The sequence below is a fragment of the Pogoniulus pusillus genome, chromosome 27 (genome assembly GCF_015220805.1).
Source record: "Pogoniulus pusillus isolate bPogPus1 chromosome 27, bPogPus1.pri, whole genome shotgun sequence".
NCBI classification, from domain to species: Eukaryota; Metazoa; Chordata; class Aves; order Piciformes; family Lybiidae; genus Pogoniulus; species Pogoniulus pusillus.
In genome coordinates this window covers 19,712,698-19,729,918 of record NC_087290.1, presented here as the reverse complement: position 1 = coordinate 19,729,918, position 17,221 = coordinate 19,712,698, and the positions used below count along the sequence as shown (strand labels likewise).

The 17,221-nt window shown below is 43.9% G+C and overlaps 1 protein-coding gene across 5 annotated transcripts in view; it reads left to right on the top strand.

The window, feature by feature from the left end:
* The window catches only part of OSBPL8 (oxysterol binding protein like 8), a 79,895-nt gene that overhangs the window by 2,633 nt on the left and 60,041 nt on the right, over positions 1–17,221 (top strand). Inside the window, exon 1 of one of the 5 annotated variants that reach the window (XM_064166657.1) lies at positions 15,017–15,211. The exons of the other annotated variants lie outside the window; for them this stretch is intronic. The gene's annotated coding sequence lies outside the window, so the exon portion shown is untranslated. Of the gene's footprint in view, positions 1–15,016; positions 15,212–17,221 lie in introns of those variants that run through there. 5 annotated transcript variants of the gene reach the window in all.

The following is a 17,221-nucleotide window of genomic DNA, read 5'->3' as shown; positions in this document are numbered from 1 at the left end:
TCAGAGGTTTGCTTAAGATAAGTCTTTATAAGTTGCATGTTGGAGAAATGCCGTGTAGAATTCCTTTGTAAGGAGGGAAGCTGTCCCTTTGTGTCACTGAAGGCGTTTCTAAGGTGAGATACTGCTACCTGTTAACTGCCCCAAACAAAACTAGACACCCTGGGGCTGAGGGCAGGAGGCTTTTCATAGTCTTGATTTTCATCTGGAAGCTTTCTTCAAGCCATTTCAGATTGACTGCATGAAATACAAATCGATTTGATCCATTAAGGGTTAACACAGCTGAGACTCTGCTGCTGGTTGTTTAACACTGATCCGAGTTTTGAAGTGAGAGTAGTTGGTAGGCAGTTACTAGTGCAGAAGGAGCATCACGGGCAGTGGTGTGAGTGGTGTGTTGCTCCCTGCTTGTCTTCCTTAAGACTGTTCTGCAGCTTGTGAGCATTTAAAGCTGATGCAGCTCTAGTTTCAGTGAAGGCTAGGAAGGGAGAAGAATGTGATCTCACTTGTTAGCTGTCAAGTAGCTGTAGAAGGGGCAGGTCAAACTCTCTGTGTTGTTGCACTTCAGAGTTCCCTGCAAACTTCTGAGGATGTTTGTTGTTTCAACCATACACTAAGCTTTGAAGTAGTTTGTTTTGTGAATATGTGATTTAGTAAAACTGCATTAGAGCCTTGCTTTCTAGAAGCTGATTTAATGCAGCCTGCTTCAAGATTTAAAGTAGTTGAGAAAAGAGTGGGATGTGATCATAATCGTTTACAGGCTTCTTGGGTTCTTTTTTCTGTTGTGGAGTTGTGAAGATACTGTAAGTAAACTAAGTTTGTCAAGGCTGATAGAAGTGAACTGCCGTGATTGTGGAACAGGGAAAGAACTCCTTTCAAACGTGCTGTTCGGTATAAAGTAGGACTCAAGAAAAGGGCTATCCAGCTCTTGTTTTTATGCCCACAAGCGAGAGCTTCTGGTGTACTCCAGACTCTTATTTTATAAACCCTTCTTGAAGCTTGTTAACTTTTACAGTGTAAAGAGGAATCTTTTCAAGACCTGAAAGGATGCTGTGGAGAGGCTGGTGCTGATCTCTTCCCACAGGTGATTAGTGATAGAACAAGAAGAAATGGCCTCAGGCTGCCATTGGGTAAGTTTGGACTGAACGTTAGGAGTTTATTTTACGTGGAAAGAATGGTCAGGCATTGGAATGGGATGCCCAGGGAGAGGTTGAGTCACCAGCCCTGGATGTGTTTAAAGGTCATTTGGCTGTGGTGTTTGGGGATATGGTTTAGCGTGAACCTTGTAGAGTAGGGTTCTCAGTTGGACTTGGTGATCCTCAGGGGCTTTCCCAACCTGAATGTTTCTTTGATTCTGTGATGTTGTGGGGAAAAATGCTGAGCTTGTACCCTCTGTGCATGTAGTTGAACCGGGACAAGAAGCCTGGTGTGCTGCTGTTCTTTTGCGTTTGCTTACTGTGTTATCTTTTACTCCAAATGGAAATAAAGTGCTGAAATTAATAGCGAGTAATTTAGGGGGAAATGTTCATCAATGATGACTCTTTTTCTTTTTTCTGGTTTTATTTTTTAATTCTGTTGAGGTGATCAAGGATGATCTTAGGTGATACAGTACTTAGTTTTTCTTTCATCTGCTCTTGCTTTCAAAGAAATGTTTGTGCTGTTGCCTACTGGAAGAAATGATGTGTTTTGTATTCTGTGAAGATGTGTCCTACCTCCCTCTCTGTCCAGTAAATCTTGCATTGACACTCAGCCAAGTTTCAGTGAACTGTGTCAAGCTCTTTGCTGATCACTGTTTACCACCTGTCTCCCACTGCATGCCCACAACTTCTGATACCCAAAGCCCGCCTGAGAGGTTTCTGAGGGTTTTTTTCTCCCTCCCCTTCCCAAGCTGTGATAATTCTGTCAGTTTAGGTTGTCTGTCAAATAGTTGCATACCATCATATAGTTAAACTTTCCCAATGGGCCAAGAAGAGAGGTTTCTTTTTCTTTTTTTGAATAACCCACATGAAGCTCTGGGCTACCCAAATTTATCATTAAACACAGAAGAACAACTTCTAATACTCAACAAAATAGTAAATTGTGATGGAAGACAGAAAAAGACCTTCAGTGAAGAAAGAGTGACATCTGCTTTCTGGGAAAGGGGATAGTCTTACTACCTGAAAGTGGGGGTTTTATTTTCTTCAGTGCATGAGATGTGATAGCAGCTATACAAACACAGAGGTTAACGAACCCATCCCCCAAACTAACGTGAAAATCTTAGGTCCACTGTGGTTTATGACACAGTGTGCTGCTCTGCTGCAGAGGTGCTGCTGGGGAGGAGGGGAGCCGACAGCTTTCCAAGGAAGGCAGTTATGAAGTCCCTGATTCTACAGGAAAGGAGGCAGCATAGTTCTTCACCTAGGCTGTTTTGGTGAATTGGTGAGGAAGTTAAAGATGCTACTTCTACATGTTAATGAATTTTGTATTGACTGGACTTTCTGGGGGTTTTCCTCTGATTCTGCTGTGGTTATGATGCTGAATTAAGAAACTGTTGATCAAAATAGAGCAGCTTTCTATGGCTTTATTAGAGCCATAGAGTTGATGGTAATGCAAGTTCAGAAATAGAACTCTTGGGATACAAGAGGCAATGAGCAGAGTCTTACTGGTGTGTTTGGTTTGTTTTGTGTTTAAAGAAAAGAAGCAAAACCACAAGAAAAGAAGTTGCTCCCAAAGTTCTTTTTGAGGACTGTATATGGATTTTGTTGTTTCTTTTGCTGTTGTCTTGCATTTTGGGTGAAGTTAATAACCTCTCTGTTTTAACTGCTTGCTCTCCTCTGCTGCCTGTAGTTCTTCTGCTCACACAGAGTGAAGTCATAGTCAGAGTTTACAGCTGGAGCCTCTTGCTCCTCCTGAAAATGTGTGAGCAAGTGTTGAAGCTGGTGTGACATTCACAAGTTACCTAGATATCAGAAGGTGTCACTGTAACCAGAAAGTAGAAAACGATAGTAATGTACTTGGAGAAATTAGCACTTACTTTCATGGCACTGGGAGTTAGTAGAGGAGGTGATGTCGGTGCTTTGTGGCTTTGCTTTGCCCCTGGATTTGAAGAATCTGCATCACTTTAGGAGTGTTTTTCCAAACTGTGATCACGGGGATGGTTTCTCCACCTAAGAAAGTCCCATTTGTTTAGACACAGTAGAAGGAAGCGTGCAGCTTTGTCTTAAACACTGGGCCTGGTGGCGTGAGCTGCATGCTGCATGCTTCGTGCCTTTCAAGCGATCTGTCTCACTTAATTCCTCTCTGCAATTTCATACCAGAGGGGAGAGGTCTGATGGAGCTTGGTGTTTTGAGGACTGGCATCGACTTTGAAAAGGAAGGCGTATGTGCAGGTCTGAACACTTTGGACTGAGCAAGTGATGTTTAGCAAACAGTGCTAGCAAAAGGGCACTGATGAGCAGCAGATCCATTAGTCAGAATCGTTTTATTCAGTGCATCTGGTCCTGGATTGTACACAACGTTTTGCTGTGTTTGTTATAAAACAATGTTTTATTCCATCTGTACTCTGCAACAAGATCTGTTGCCGATGTTATGTATATAGTAGTGTAAGAAGCCTCTCACGGACAGCTGAAAGTGTTTGAGAGATGGTAACAGGCATTTGGGAAGTAAGATATTTTGTTTTAAGGAAGTAGCTCAGACTTCAGGTGTTGGGAGAGGAATCAAGGAACCTTATTTTCTTCACACTCTTAATTGTGGATGTGAGGTTTTATCTCAGCTTCATCCGTCAGCATAGGGTGCAGCACTGATCCTTCATCAGCTAAAAATGCTACGTCTTTCCCTGTGGAAACTCACGGTTCCAGCGCCTGACGCAATACAGGGGTGTGTGACCTGATCTTCCCTTCACTTTGTTTTCATTCAGCCATTCGTCCATTCGAAAGCCTTCTCTGCCTGTAGGCTCGGATGGTTCATCCCTTGTCTCTGTGCCCACACATTTCCCGGGGCAGTGATCCTGTCACCCAGTGTTCGTGCTGTAGTACTGCAGCAGCTGTCGGTGTGACTACTCAGCTGAGATAAGGCAAACGACTCTTTTTGCCATGCTTATCTTTTGTTTGCCCGCAAACCGAAGCCGTGGTATTTGGAAGGTTATTTTATGGACCAGCACGTTGCTTTTTGAAAGGCTTGAGCTTGAGAGTGCAGCTCTATTGCTGGTCTTTTAAACATGTCAGAAGAGGTGTTTATTGAAGATAGTGTTCTTGCACAGCTCAGGAAAGCATGGATGGTATAGGTGGCTTTTGGATGGGCACTTGTAGCTCTTGAGGGAGTTAGGCACGAGGAGAAAGTAGCTTGGTTTGGGATCCATGTGTTTGAAGCTGATAGGAAGTGGGTGGTCTAGTAGACTGAGCTGGGTGTTGGGCTGTGGCTTGGGCCTTACTCATCTTAGGAATGCTTTATTTGTGGTGGGAATAGCTTTCATAAATTAAAGGATACTTTTCACATCTCCTTTCGCCTCCACAGTAATGAGTAACTCCTGTAAGTGAATTAGACCACTCTTCCAATCCTGGCGCTGTCTCCTCTGGAGGGAGTCTTTCAGGACCTGCCAAGGGCCCTGTCTCACCAGCTGGCATATTTTGCCTGAAAAAAGGTGTTCTGTAGATGTTGTATTTCTTACAGACGGCTCGGAGAGCTGAGACAAACACATTGTTACTTACAAATAGATGTTGCTACCTAGAGTGTTATAGTGTTGGTACAAGATTTGTGTGGTAAATTATAGGTTCTGTTGATGTCTAGTTCATGAATTAGAAAAGATTCCTGGCTGTATTTTAAGAGAAAATTACAGCATTTTAAGATCCATGAAAGACTTTTTGCCAGATACACAACAAGTTCCTTTGCTTGGAATTGTATGTGGAATTATTTTTCTAATGAACTGTTAAGATGTGCAGAAAAAAGGATGCTTTTCCAGGCCAAATGACTATTGCCTAGTTAACAGTAATTTGTAGGGGCAATGTTTGCTCAAATACTGCATTGACCTAATTTTTAAGTTGATATATTCAGGGTTGATGGTCTTGCAGTCTCTGCAAGTTTAAAAAATATGTGCTGATGCTGTCATTCTGTGATAAGATACTGCTCAGGTGGCACTGAGTGAACAAATGTGTTGACTTGAAAGCTTAGCTTCCCTTGTCCTGTTGCAGTGTGTTGGAAAAAATCAGCTGGTATGGGGATCTGTGTGATGGATATAAGCCCTTTTGTTTTCTTTCTATGTGCACGCTATAAATCCTGGTGTAAATACCTGCTCAAGAGCCACTTCCTTTTCTTTGGAACAGGCTGCAGCATGAGGTCCTCCACGGTCTGGATGTGATGGAGTGGAGCAAGATCTTGGAGCAGTGGAATGCCAGTGCTGTGGAGAAAAGGGAGGCAGATTGTTCTCAGGGGAGGTTTTCCTGCAATTCATGAGCCTTTACACTGCATAAAGCCAATGCACTTCTTAAACACAGAAGGAATTGCTTGAATATTGTGTGGACATTAAGCCAGTGAGTGCAGGTCATTGTTTTGCCACCATGGAAGTCAAATTCCGCAGCATCACACTGTACCAGGAGAGGGGCTTTACCATTGTTCCTCACTGAAGAACTAGGCTAATAGAGAGACTTCAGCCCCAGAGCAAAGATTCAGTGTGACTCCAGAAGGTCACTAGTCTTCCTTTTCCTGCTACATTTTTCAGCATGCTGGGTTCTGTCTGATTTTGGACAGTAAGTCAAATTTTCTGCTGTGAAATGTACAAATGATTACACTGTAGCAGACATTAATGCAGAAATGCTCTCTTCCCTTAGTGCTTGTTCTTCTTGGTGTTCTTCCCCTTTTGGGAGTAGAAGAGAGAGGTTTGTGCATCAGAAGTCTTTTAGGTCTTTTCCTGGGGAGCTGAGATCCAAGGTCTAGAAAATATTTCAGGATCAATAATGGTGTTTAAACTTGTGTGATTTCCAGCTCTCCAGACATCAGACTGTGAGTAATTCTCTGAAGAAGATATGTGCCCTTCTGCTATTTCAATCCCTGTTGGGAGACCTTGCTGTGTTCTCTGGTATTACCTTAACCCCCCAGTGGTGCTCTTCCAATTCAGACAATGCTATGAAAGTTCTGGTAATGTTGGAGAGAGCTGAAGATGGATCAAGGAAGGCTGTTCCATTCTTACCTAAAGCAGCAGGTAGGATTAATTTAGTGTGATTAAATCTGGTGGTGCTGCTTGTAGCTGACTTGTGATGTGGACATTATACCCACCTTAAGTGTGTTACTAGTGGACGAGTATCTTTCCTAAGTGAAGCATCACTTTCCTAGCCTAATGGGACCTTCGCCGCCAATGCTGACATGGCCTTTTTGCTTCCATCCATTCCTCTGCATCTTTAAGGTGATGAGGGCCCTCTGCCTGTGGATTTTATTGAGGATAAGGCACCTGGGATTATTGTTTGTTTCCTGTGGTGCGTAGCCTGTCTACTTTCTTCTGCAAATCCAGCTACAGCACCCGTTCCTATTTCCTTGGTTACTTACCATCTTCCTTCTGCCTTGGTCTGCTACACAGATCATGGTTGAATGTCTGCAGGGAATTTTCTGTCTCCTTTCTTGTAACTGCAGGCACCATCTGAGTAATCATAGCTTCAGCTGTTTTCCAGAAGATTACAGATTTAGAAAGCATGGTCACAGACTTCTGTTCCCTCCAGACAGCTTGCATACTGCAGAGGACTGCAAGCCGAGGCAGGGAACTGAGCTTTTTTAGTGTTTTACTGTTGGGGTTTCTTGTTTTACTTTGGGCTTTTTAGGCAATATGCTTGCTTGTGTTACATAGACAGTGATGTGTTCTGCCTCTGTGTGATACAGATTCTGCTGCCATAGTGTCTGCTGTGCTGCAAGGGCTTAACCTGCAGGACATCATTTGTGTGTGCCTGTAAATATCTGTGCATGCAGCATAAGTGTGCTAGTCAGACATTAGAAGCAAATAACCAACCACAGGCTGCTAGCTGTGGTCCTCAGAGTGGGGCTCTCAGCTAGGGCTTCAGGCTACTGCAGCTGTGATCTGAAGTTATTCGCATTTCTCTTTAGAAAAGGAAGCCTTTTGTATGGATAAGCAAAGCAACTTTTATGCAGATTAATCATGCAAATTGTAGTCTTTGAGGGTACCTCTTTGCTTTGATTAGTGTCTTAAAAAAACCCCGACAAAGCCAAAACTCCCTAAACTGACTCTGCACGATGCATGAGAAGAACATCAGGGGAAACCAGGGGCTTAAAGCCTCTGGAATTTATAAGGAAAAGGAAACCTCCTCTACACGAATGTCTGTTCTGTCTAGTTGAATAACACACAGAGTTACTGGATTTAAGGAGGGGTCTTAAGAAGGACTGTTTGTCAACAAGAATGGAACTTCTCCCATGATGGAAAATTCTCCTTTCATTAAAAAAAAAAAAGAAAGAAGAAAGCCTGTGGAGATAAAGAAGCAGTAAGCAGAAAGCTTGTACATGCTAACCAAGGTAGAAAAAAGTGGAGAGCAAGGAGCTGTCCTAAAAACTGAAGTAAAAGCTGGTGACAAATATACTCGGGTGTAGAGATAGGTCTGTCCTCTCTCAGCCACTTAAATATTAACTCCACATGGTTAGTGCCAGCACTTTGAAGAGCAGTGCTTGATAGTCCTCTCTGCATTCAGAAGAGTATTTTCTTTTAAGCTTAGTAATCAGTTCCTTTCAGTGACATGAGCTCTGTTTCATTTGAGCTTGGAATGGGAGCAGATGCTTTCTTTTGGTGTGAACTAGGGCTGAGTGCAAGAAGGTTTGGGTTTTGGTGAGCTTGCTTCAGTTTGGTTCTGTTTGCAGGAGACCTCTGCTCTGGTCACTGTCCAGTCACAGGTTACAGTTCTTGCTACTTGTTTTGCAGAGGAATGTTCTTGTTGAATTGTAACAAACCTTAGTACTTTTGCCCCATGTCTGGCATATAAACAGCATCAGTAAACTTCAAAAAGTTGGTTTTGTGCAATTTACTGTTGATTTCTGCTTTCTTCCCCCAAAGATCCTGATTCATGTAAGAAAAAGGTTAAAAGGTCTGGCAGATGGTCATTATTTTCAAGCACGGTGTGCCTTTCTCCTCTCCCAGGGTGGACAACTGCTTAGCATTTTAATTGGTTTTGAAGCTGAATTCAGCTGTAACAGTGAAGGCCCAAGACAGGGTTATGAAGGTTAATTCTACTTACCAAGATGCAGAAGCAGTTGATTCTTACTGTATGTGCAATGTTGGCACAATACTTTTCTCCTGGAGGAGGAATTGGCTTGTTGCTTTGTGATGTAACTGGAATGCTTGTGTGCTTATCTCGGTAAGGTAGTTTCAGTGGATAAGCTTCTCAGTTATTTTACAGTTTGCTTATAAATGGCATTGAAATATCCAGGTGGCTTTTCATTTTAAATCTGGATTTTATGAGTTTCATGGCACTCCTAGCATTACCAGGTCTTGATTTTGTGTTCCATGTGTGTTGCAGGCAATTTGGATGAGAAGAAACCTCAGCTGTGAGAGCTCTCATGGCAGTGTGTGACATGCCATGGCATTCAGAACTCTGCTGGCTTACTGTACTCTTGTTTCAAGTTGGGATCATGATGAGGAGAGGACAAAACTAAGGATCGGAATCCTTTCTTATGGGAAAGGTTATGGGTGCCTAGATGTTTCTGAGGGCTCTGCACATTCCTTGCTGTCATCGCAATCAGTACTATAGGTGCTGTTGCTTGACAGCTTTGGGGAAAAAAAACCCAAACCAACAAAGCAGAGTAGCAAATTGCTCTTCCGTGCAGCAAATCAAGCAGGTCTCTTCCATGTTCAGTCCAAGGCTTCTTAGAGAAATCAGAGCCTTTAGAATTAGCTGCTCTATTTGTAAGTGCAGTACACCTGCTGAAGCTCAGTGGTTTCTGTCTGTGACTGCTGCTTTTGTTACTCAGCCTGGGCACTCAATGGAATGCAAACATGGGACACGAGATGTCTGCCATCACCTTTTTAGCAGAGCAGGTGTCTGGAAACGTAGAGCCAGTGATTCTTGGAGACAGCGCTGCAGGAACTCTAAATGGGCACACCCAGGTTCCTGCTTCTGCCATCCGTGCAGCGTGCGAGACTGAGCACTAGGGGTGGGATGTGCCCCAGCATGCAGGTGCTTGGCTGTGCCTTTCTGTTCAGCTGCAGTTCTGAGGCCTGAGCTCCTGCTGCCTGGCTCCACTGACATGGTGAAGTGTGGAAATTAGCATTTCCTTCACAGAATCACACAATGTTAGGGGGCGGAAGAGACCTTGAAAGATCATCCAGTTCAACAACCCTGCTAGAGCAGATCACACCCGATCGCGTCTAGGAGGGTCTTGACTATCTCCAGAGAGGGAGACTCCAGCAGCCCCACTGGCAGCCTGTTCCAGTGTTCTGTCACCCTCACGGTGAAGAAACTTCCCCTCATGTTTCAATGGGGCATGCTTTGCCATAAATGCAGCTTCATCTTCCGAGCTGGCTGAGCTAGTCTGGTAAACTTCTTTCGTAGCATGGGGAAGTTCCTTTTATTTGGTGCCCAGTGTGGGGCCACGACCCTGAATTAAGAGTCTCATGCTCTACTGACTGAGGTAGTCTGGTAAATCTCATCAGTGGAGGGGTGTGCTAGTTTGAAGCAAGCTGGGATGTTTTGGTAAAAGAACTAGATAACGGGCAGTGAAATGAAAAACAATTGTGTCTACTTCTCTCACAGTCACGCTGAGAACTCTGGGAAGAAGAAAGACTTTTTTCTCCATTTTGTTTCTCACTCTTGCTTTTGCCTTAGACCTGGTCACATCTCATTAACCCTGCTCCTACTAACCTTGCTCCCTAACCTCTTGGCTGCACCTCTTTTCTTCCTGAGAACTGGGGTAAGGTTGAGAGGGCCGGGGGGAGGTGTTGGGGTGGTTTGAGAGCCCCTCCTGGGGACTCAGGTTTCTGGGAGGGGAGTTGTGCTTTTTGTATTGTTTATCCTTTGTATATTTCTGTATATAATTGTATATAACTGTATATATTGTAAATAGCTGCTTGTCAATTCTGCTAGCTGTAAATAAATTGCTTCATCTATATTCCCAGAGGCCGTCTGAGTTAGCTGGGGCAAATTCAAAAGTGTGGGGGGGCGGGGTAACCCCCAAACCATCACATTTTTAATTGGCTTTCCCAACGTGGGGCTAGATATTTCAGTGAGTGGAAAATTAGCTCTGGGAATTATGATGAAGCTAATCAAGCAGCTATTGTACTTGGTGGGGATTGCTGTGTGGCCTGTTTTCTGGTTTTTTGTGTACAATTGGATCAAAGATCAAATTGGTTATTTCTTGCTTCATGTAGTTTTTAAGAAGGCTAAAGCTAAGGTTTCAAACATGTTCTGGAGCTGGGGTGATTTTATTCTTGGTTATGCTGGTTTTAATATCTCTGAGAATATTACCAAGGATATTACAGGTGCTCAGTGTACTTTATTGCCATCTAATTGCAAAGGGACAGAGTCCATTTCTATCTTTGGAATCACTGGTGGATCTCAAGAGTTAACTAAGATACAGGCTGAGATCAGTTTAACTGGTAAAGAGTGGAAGACACATACTATTGTAACTGGTCCTGATGCGCCTTGCATTCTGGGAATTGACTTTTTGAGACAAGGTTGTTTCAAAGATCCTAAGGGTCATAAATGGGCTTTTGGAATAGCATCTGTAGAGATTGAGGATGATAAATTGAAATTGTCTATTAGACCTGAACTTTCTGATGAATCTGCAGTTGTGGGACATCATGACATAGAGGACCTGGAAGTGCCAATTGCAACTCAAACTGTTCATCATAGGCAGTACAGAACTAACCGTGACTCTTTGTTGCCCATTCATCAGCTGATTCGTCAATTGGAGAGTCAGGCTGTCATCGAGAAAGCTCATTCACCTTTCAACAGTCCCATCTGGCCTGTGCGCAAACCTACAGGCGACTGGAGACTGACAGTTGACTTTCGTGCCCTCAACGAGGTGACGCCACCCATGAGTGCAGCTGTGCCAGACATGCTGGAACTCCAGTACGAGCTGGAATCGAAGGAGGCTAAATGGTATGCAACCATAGACATTGCTAATGCTTTCTTCTCTATTCCCATAGCAAAGGAGTGCAGGCCTCAGTTTGCATTCACCTGGAGAGGAATCCAGTACCAGTTCAATCGTTTGCCTCAGGGGTGGAAACACAGCTCAACCATCTGTCACTCAGTCATCCACAATGCACTGGAGAAAGGTAAAGCTCCAGAGCATATCCAGTACATCGACGACATCATTGTGTGGGGCCAAACTGCTGAGGAAGTCTTCGAGAAAGGTAACAAAATCATTGACATTCTGTTGCAAGCAGGTTTTGCCATTAAAAGAGACAAGGTCAAAGGACCTGCCAAAGAAATTCAGTTTCTGGGAGTGCGGTGGCAGGATGGTCGCCGTTACATTCCTCAGGATGTGATCAACAAAGTCTCTACCATGGCAGTTCCCACCAGTAAGAAGGACACACTTTCTTTTCTTGGTGTGGTGGGATTTTGGAGACTACACATTCCTGGTTTCAGTCAGATTGTCAAACCTCTGCATGATGTGACTCGTAAGAGAAACAATTTCGAGTGGGGACCTGAACAACAAGCAGCCTTTGATCAAATCAAACGAGAAGTAGTCCATGCAGTGGGCTTGGGACCTGTGAGATCTGGTCCGGACATTAAAAACATTCTGTACACGGCTGCCAGTGACAATGGTCCAACTTGGAGTCTTTGGCAGAGAGCTCCAAATGAGACACGTGGTCGTCCACTTGGTTTCTGGGGACGTTGTTACAGAGGTTCAGAGACAAATTACACTGCAACTGAGAAAGAGATTCTAGCAGCCTATGAGGGAGTGAAAGCAGCTTCTGAAGTGATTGGAACTGAGTCACAATTGCTTTTAGCTCCTAGACTGCCAGTTCTTAACTGGATGTTCAAGGGCAAAGGTTCATCACCACATCATGCCACAGATGCAACCTGGTCTAAATGGATGGCTTTGATAACCCAACGAGCACGAATGGGTAATCTTGATCGACCTGGTCTAGTGGAGGTGATCACCAACTGGCCGGAAGGCACAGACTGTTCCAAACCTCCAGAGGAGAAAATAACTCGTGCTGAGGAAGCTCCTCCCTATGGTGATCTCTCTGATCAGGAAAAGAACTATGCTTTGTTCACAGATGGTTCCTGTCGTCTTGTTGGGAACAAGCGAATATGGAAGTCAGCGGTTTGGAGTCCAACCAGGAGAGTTACCGAAACGAAAGATGGCGAAGGAGAATCCAGTCAGTTCGCTGAGGTAAAAGCTGTTCAACTTGCTCTTGATGTGGCTGAACGTGAGAGTTGGCCTATCCTTTACCTCTACACCGACTCGTGGATGGTAGCCAATGCTCTATGGGGTTGGCTGAAGGACTGGAAGAAGAATGGTTGGCAGAGGAAAGGAAAGCCTATTTGGTGTGCTGATCTATGGCAGGACATTGATGCACGGCTGGAGAAAATTCCAGTGAAGGTGCGGCACGTAGATGCACACATGCCTAAGAGTAGATCAACTGAGGAACATCAACACAACCAGCAGGCAGATCAAGCTGCTAAGATTGCTCAAGTTGATACCAACTCTGAACTTGACATTGACCTCGATTGGAAACACCGAGGTGAGCTGTTCTTAGCTCGGTGGGCCCATGACTCATCTGGACATCAAGGCAGAGATGGAACATACCGATGGGCTCGCGATAGGTCAATTGACTTGTCCATGGACGCTATCACCCAAGTCATCTATGACTGTGACATTTGTGCTGCTATTAAGCAGGCTAAGCGAATCAAGCCCTTATGGTATGGTGAGAGATGGTCAAAGTACAAGTATGGTGAAGCCTGGCAGATTGACTACATCACTTTACCTCGATCTCGTTCTGGCAAGCAGTATGTGCTAACGATGGTAGAAGCCAGCACTGGATGGTTGGAAACCTATCCAGTTCCACATGCTACTGCACGTAACACCATTGTTGGTTTGGAGAGACAGATCTTGTGGAGACATGGAACTCCAGAGAGAATCGAGTCAGACAATGGTACTCACTTCAAGAACAATCTTGTGAAAAACTGGGCCAAAGAGCATGGTATTGAATGGATCTATCACATACCCTACTATGCACCAGCTTCAGGGAAGATTGAACGCTACAATGGTTTGTTGAAAACCACCCTAAAAGCCATGGGGGGTGGAACTCTGAAAAACTGGGACAAACATTTAGCACAAGCTACCTGGTTGGTAAATAGTAGAGGTTCAGTAAACAGAGCAGGACCTGCACAATCAGATTTGGTCCAAACAGTAGACGGTGATAAAGTTCCTGTTGTACGTGAGAAGAATCTGTTAGGGAAAACTGTTTGGGTATTTTTTCCTTCGGGCGAAGGGAAACCTGTCCGAGGGGTGGTATCTGCTGAAGGTCCTGGTCATACATACTGGGTAATGCAGGAGAATGGTGAAATCCAGTGTATTCCACAGAGAAATTTAACCTTAGCTGAGAGAGTTTAAATTCAAGCTGTTAGGAGTTTTTCTGTTCTAGGTAACATCGGCGCCCAACACTGAGAGAATCTACGATAGAATCTACAGTACGTGAGCACGAACCCAACATCACCTGGGAGTCCCTGTTCTGAGCTTTTGAATCACCTACATCTGATTGAAGTGTGAACTGAACTTGTATATATTGTTTTAGTGAAAATATTGGTTTAGATTAGATTGGATAATTCTCAGCGATACTCTGAGCGAAGTAGACAAGGGGTGGATTGTGCTAGTTTGAAGCAAGCTGGGATGTTTTGGTAAAAGAACTAGATAACGGGCAGTGAAATGAAAAACAATTGTGTCTACTTCTCTCACAGTCACGCTGAGAACTCTGGGAAGAAGAAAGACTTTTTTCTCCATTTTGTTTCTCACTCTTGCTTTTGCCTTAGACCTGGTCACATCTCATTAACCCTGCTCCTACTAACCTTGCTCCCTAACCTCTTGGCTGCACCTCTTTTCTTCCTGAGAACTGGGGTAAGGTTGAGAGGGCCGGGGGGAGGTGTTGGGGTGGTTTGAGAGCCCCTCCTGGGGACTCAGGTTTCTGGGAGGGGAGTTGTGCTTTTTGTATTGTTTATCCTTTGTATATTTCTGTATATAATTGTATATAACTGTATATATTGTAAATAGCTGCTTGTAAATTCTGCTAGCTGTAAATAAATTGCTTCATCTATATTCCCAGAGGCCGTCTGAGTTAGCTGGGGCAAATTCAAAAGTGTGGGGGGGCGGGGTAACCCCCAAACCATCACAAGGGGGGAAGTCCCTAACCCTCCACACACCGGGGACTGTGTCATGTGTTGAGTAGAAATGGGTGGGGAAGCAAGACCTAGGCTAAGTCACTTGTGGGTTTGCAGTAGGACAGGATTTGGGAGTTCTGCTGAATCAGGGTATGTGTATATATATATTTAATGCTATTTGTCCTCTTAAACTAAAACCTGTGTGAGATTCTTGCAAAAGCTTTTAAAGCCTGTATAAAGGCTTTTTGAAGTATTTGTGACTTAAAAACAAAACCCAAAGCAAACAACAAAACCCCATGAGAGAATGGAAAAACATCCACAAAAAAACCCATCCACTTCCCCCAAATACACCTCGGGAACCTCCCAGACGAAAACCAACCACGTGAAAACCCAACCTCCTAAAAAACCCCAAAACCCAATGAAATGTCCTGAACTGCAGAAGTTAGGTTCATCAGCTTCTTTCATTAAGCAAGCAGTAGAGTGAGAAAAAAACAAGGCCAATTAAACTTGGCATAAACAATGGAAATCTAAATTAGACTTTGTAAATCTTCTTAATAAACCATGATGTGTAAGCCAGATCCTATCGCTGCCTGTTTGAGCCTGCTGCTGCTTTTAAGCTGGAATTTATTTCTAGGCTTTTGCCTATTGCATTGTGCTTCTCTGACCTTTTGTTCTTAAATTCTCATACAGATATCCTGTGTCTTCAAGTTGTGGAAACTACCTTCTAGCACTAGCTAAAAGCATTCCAAATGAAGGCCATCTTCTGTCATCAACTCTTATTTTAACATACAGAAGAGACACTGCTGTCAAGATAAGAAAACTCAGTTGTGCATGAGAATAAACATCAGGTTCCTGTTTGAAACATCCGCCACATTCAGTGCTGCAGAAAGTCCATTTCATAAAACACTCTCAAAGGCAGTGCTGTTCTGGTAACGGATTGCGGCTAAGTACAGCTTCCGCAGGCTTGTTTGGCTGCTGTCAAGTTTTCTTTCATGCTTTTAAGCCTAACATTTGTACTGATTATATTATGTATCTCACATTGGAGGAGAAATTAGGATCATGGTTAATCTCTTAGCTAAACCCCTGGGAATCCCATGGAATCATAGAAAGGAAAGGGAAGTCTGAAGATCATTGAGTCCAACTCTCTGTGTCAGAGCAGGTTCACTTGCTTATGGTTCTTTTTGACAGGACTCAGAGAGGTAATCTCAGTTATTACTTTGATACTAAGCCACTAAAAGTTCTGTACTGCTAGGTCTTTGGGGGATGTGGATGATGAAAGATGGTCTGTGTCATTCACATGAATGCTACTTCTCAACAGTGCTTACTAAGAAACCGAAGTACCCCTGCTGGACCTTTGGAAGCCCCTAGCTCAGTGTTGCTTCTAAATGACTGTCATTAAATGACACCACGTGGGAAATTTGAACCATTCATTGCATTCTTCCTGGGCAGGTCTCGGGGAGTCACCTAAAGACTTAGTGAGTCACCTAGACTTTTCATAGAATCATAGAGTCATAGAATCAACCAGGTTGGAAGAGACCTCCAAGATCATCCAGTCCAACCTAGCACCCAGCCCTATCCAATCAACTAGACCATGGCACTAAGTGCCTCATCCAGTCTTTTCTTGAACACCTCCAGGGATGGTGCCTCCACCACCTCCCTGGGCAGCCCATTCCAATGCCAATCACTCTCTCTGTGAAGAACTTCTTCCTAATATCCAGCCTATACCTACCCTGGCACAACTTGGGACTGTGTCCCCTTGTTCTATTGCTGGTTACCTGGGAGAAGAGGCCACCCCCCACCTGGCTACAATGCCCTTTCAGGTAGTTGTAGACAGTAATAAGATCACCCCTGAGCCTCCTCTTCTGCAGGCTGCACACCCCCAGCTCCCTCAGCCTCTCCTCATAGGGTTTGTGTTCCAGGCAAGCTATATTTAGGTGTACTTCCAATTATATACAACAAAGAAATTGTGCAGAAATCCAGCCTTCCCCCTGCATAAAGAAAGCCCAGAAGGGGTGATGCCACCTTTTCTCCCCTCCAACAGAAAACCAGCAAGGCTCATGTGTTACCAGGAATAAGTTAGTACACAGTGTAGGGGAGTCAGAGCGGCAAAGGGACAGCGACAGAGCCCAGAGCCCAAAAGCCAAGAGGGCAAAATTGTTTATATATTGCCACTTTATTGCTCTTAGCAGACCAGTGAATGGTAGAGACTTAATCATTACTTTCCCCTCGCAATCAATGCTATAGTTTATTTACAGCCTGCACTGAACTTTCAGGAAAGTCCTGCTTTCTCTCCCTGGAATTTTCCAGTAAAAATGAATGGCTACAGCTTCTAAAGCAGACCTTGAGAGAAGCAGGAGCTGACTGGGCATGCTTTGTGAGGCTGTCAGTAGTGCCTTTACAGCTGCGATAGGAAGCTTCTAATGCTGTTGGAAGAAGAGCTGGATTTCATGCTTTAAATTATTCAACTTCTCATATTGCTTTCTTAAATTTTTTTTAGCTTGCTGTCTTTGGGCAGGAAAATTGCAAGGCCTAAGTAGTGAATGTGCCTTCAAGTCGCAGGGTGGAGTTCTGGAAGGAAAACAGTTGGCAATCTGTCTAACCACATACTTGGAGTACATTGCTTTTTTCTTCTAACAAAGACCAACTTAATCCTGTGTACAGCTCTGTAACGTTGATTTGGCATCCACTTGGCTATTTTACTGTAGCATCTTGAAATGTAAAAAGGAAATGCCAGATTTGGCAAGACAGAATTCTCTTAAATCTTCCTTCCTTGTTTCATTGCAACAAAGCAGGAATAAAAAGGGGAACATCCAAACCATCACTCTTTGTGAAGTATTTTGTGAATCTTCAGAGCTCCTCTCTGGTGCAGGCTGAAATGAAAACAGTGTATCGACTCTGCTTTTCCTGTGCTCAGAAGTTAGGCTGAGCCCTTTTCAAAG